Source organism: Papilio xuthus, unplaced genomic scaffold, assembly GCF_000836235.2.
Source record: "Papilio xuthus unplaced genomic scaffold, Pxut_1.1 DF828037.1, whole genome shotgun sequence".
Classification (NCBI taxonomy): domain Eukaryota; kingdom Metazoa; phylum Arthropoda; class Insecta; order Lepidoptera; family Papilionidae; genus Papilio; species Papilio xuthus.
This window is the reverse complement of record NW_013530612.1, coordinates 1032994-1036462: the sequence shown is the minus strand read 5'-3', so window position 1 is coordinate 1036462 and position 3469 is coordinate 1032994.

The following is a 3469-nucleotide window of genomic DNA, read 5'->3' as shown; positions in this document are numbered from 1 at the left end:
CTCCACTTCGGCCCTTTGAAGCAGAGGGCCTCGGTTTTACTGAGGGCCACTCGGAGGCCTAGCGCCTCGATCCTCCGGGTCAACAGGGTGACTCCGGCCTCAGCCCTTCTCCGCCCTCTCTGCCAGGTTGTGTCCCGGACGGCGACCAGCGTGTCATCTGCATAGCAGATGACCGCCATCCGGGGCAGCACCTCTCCGCGGATGGCCCAATCGTATCCGATGTTCCAGAGCAGGGGTCCCAATACAGACCCCTGGGGAACACCGGATGCCATCCGCCTCTCTTGGCGGCCCTCTCTCCCCATGTAGGACACTACCCGTCCCTGCAGGTAGTGCCCTACAACTCTCCGCAGGTAGAGGGGCACTCCATGGTACCGGAGTGCCTCCTCTATTACCGAGAAGGGGAGGGAGCCGAAGGCGTTAGCGATGTCTAATGACACCGCTATGGCTCCCTGCCCCCTCTGGGCCGCCTCCTCGGTGAACCTCTTCAGGGCGGCCAGGGCGTCCATAGTGGATCGTCCCGACCGGAACCCGAATTGGTTCACAGAGAGCTGCGGCCCGTCCCTCGCTAGATGCTGGATGATCCGGGAGGCCAGCACACGTTCCAGTAGCTTCCCGACCTCATCCAGCATCACCAACGGGCGATATCCTGCCGGAGAGTCCGCGGGGCGGCCGTCTTTCCTAATTAGCACCAGCCGCCCCTCCTTCCACACCTCAGGGAAACGCCCCGCTGCCAGGCAAAGGGACAAGGAGCCTACCCACTAAACCTTTCTGGTTCCCTCGACTCACTGTTTACCGGGGTTTGGGCACATGTCAATACTCTCCGCACACACCGGTCGGTGACTGGTTTTGAGCCTCCACACTAGTGTAGACTCTTTGCACGCGGAAACCCGTGCGCGCCCTCTCTATACACCTAATGTTAGTCTACGTTCTCTATTCTTAGGAAATGATGGGAAATGGAGTTTTACTTGCAGAAGGGACGTTAAGTTACAAAAATTTTACTTATCGTATTGCGATATTTTTTATATTATAAAATACTAGCTGTCGCCCGCGACTCCGTCCGCGTGGATATATAAAAACTTAATTAGTGTAGCCCATCCAGCCACATCACATACATTTAAACATTCGCATTTATAATATAAGTAAGAAAAAAATGAATAAATAGTATCCTATGTCCGTCTCCTGGCTCTAAGCTACCTCCTCACCAATTTTCAGGCATATCGGTAAAGCCGTTCTTGAGTTATAAATAGTGTAACTAACTCCACTTTCTTTTATATAGATGCGACACGTAAGGTAATTCGGGAACGGCTGCATGGATCTCGTTGGAACTTCGCATAAGAACACATAGACTCCTAATTAAGGTTTTTTTTAATGTCGCGCGATGAAGACGCGGGCGACAGTTAGTAATTCGTAATTAAAGTATTCATCTTGACATGAACTTGAGTTATATCAAATTTTAACGTTAATTCGCACAAATTCCTTAAAAAAGTACAAAGTTTTCGCTCCAAGTATTAATATAATAATACTAGCGGACCCGACAGACGTTGTCCTGTCTACAAGTCTTTAATTTGAATAAATTAATATGAAGTTAATATTTGATGGAAATTGTGAATCTAAACCATTCCCAGATCCCCTTGAACACACACAAAAAATTTCATCAAAATCGGTCCAGTCGTTTGAGAGAAGTTCAGTGACATACACATTCACAGAAGAATTATATATATAAAGATTAGTTTTTCATATTATCCTTACAGTTAATGAAATTGAAATGTCTGTATGTTATCAAATAAAAACCATATATCGTGTAAAGTTTTTTTATCTGTCTGCAAGTTTGCGTATGTTCCGTGTACGGGAACGTGTGGATAGATTTTGAGGGGACTTTGCCTGGAAGGTAGCTGACGTACACGAGAATGTTATAGGATTTTTTTTATTAATTTTGTTCTAAGTCGCTGACGACGCTAGTCTCGATATGAAGCTATACATAATGGCTTTATAAAATAACACATTAACAAGTTTTATCCCAAATGGAATATTATTTGTCATTAATTATTAAATATATAAAAATCTGGATGAAATTGAGTTTTTTGGAAATTATATTTAAGTACGAATTACTAATAAAATGATGAAATATGAATAATATTTTTCGATATTTAAAAACGCCATCTGTTGTTGTGTCGTTAAAGCAATTAGTTGCTTTACAAAAAATAGTATTATTATTCGCCAATAGATGTCAGGAAGAGTCATATTTTTCAGTTCTTTTTGTCATTTTTCTTTAATTTATTTGTATTGTTTTGTTAATTTTCTAAAAATGATTCCCAGCTAGATCGATTTATTGCCCCCGAAACCCCCTATATACTAAATTATATATATATACAAGAATTGCTTATTTAAAGATACAAGATATAGTTGATAAAAATTATAGATTTTTTTCGTGACGATGATAATTTTAATTACATAAAAGAAAGTATTTGACCCTGCTTCGTATGATTTACTTTTGTTCTTTTTAATATTATACGTAAGTTTTTTGTATTCGTAAATTTATTGATTACATTGTTTTTACTGCAAATTACAATTATTTAATTGTTAAACAAATTAAAATGGGATATTTATATATTTTTATTAAAAAGATACAAGGATGTTTATTTGAAATTATCTCCAGAACGGCTGCATGAATCTTGATGAAATTTGACATACATATAGAACATAGTCTGGAAGAACATATAGCCAACTAATAAAGTTTTTTTTTTAATTTCGCGCGGACGTAGTCGCGGTCGACAGTTATTTTCTACTTACTTTACCTTACATTCAGAGTTTACTAACATACAAACTTTTTTCAATATTAGTTAATATAATTTATTAACGTAATAAATATTAATTTTTATGATTGTCGTGAAATAATTTAATATACTTAGTTAAGTTGTGAATCAGTTTGCTATTTGTTTTCTTTCTTACATGACAAAATGTTGAATTTAAAATTATTCCCAGCAATAGTTATAGTAAGTATTCGTCTAAAAACTTATTCTTGAAATCAATCTTACTAATATTATAAACTAGCCGTCGCCCGCGACTCCGTCCGCGTGGATATATAAAAAACTTAATGTAGCCCACCCATCCATCCATATCACATCCATCTAAACATTCGCATTTATAATATTAGTAAGTTAAATAAAAAGCAGCTCTTCAAGGCATAAATTCGAAAAAAAAATGAATAAATAGTATCCTATGTCCGTCTCCTGGCTCTAAGCTATCTCCTCACCAATTTTCAGGCATATCGGTAAAGCCGTTCTTGAGTTATAAATAGTGTAACTAACACCACTTTTTTATATATATAGATGCGAATGTTTAGATGTATGTTAGAAGGTATCTCCAGTACGGCTGCATGGATCTTGATGAAATTTGTCATATATGTAGAACATAGTCTGGAAGAACTAAGATTAAAATTAATCGATTGCCATCTTAAAAATAGACATTA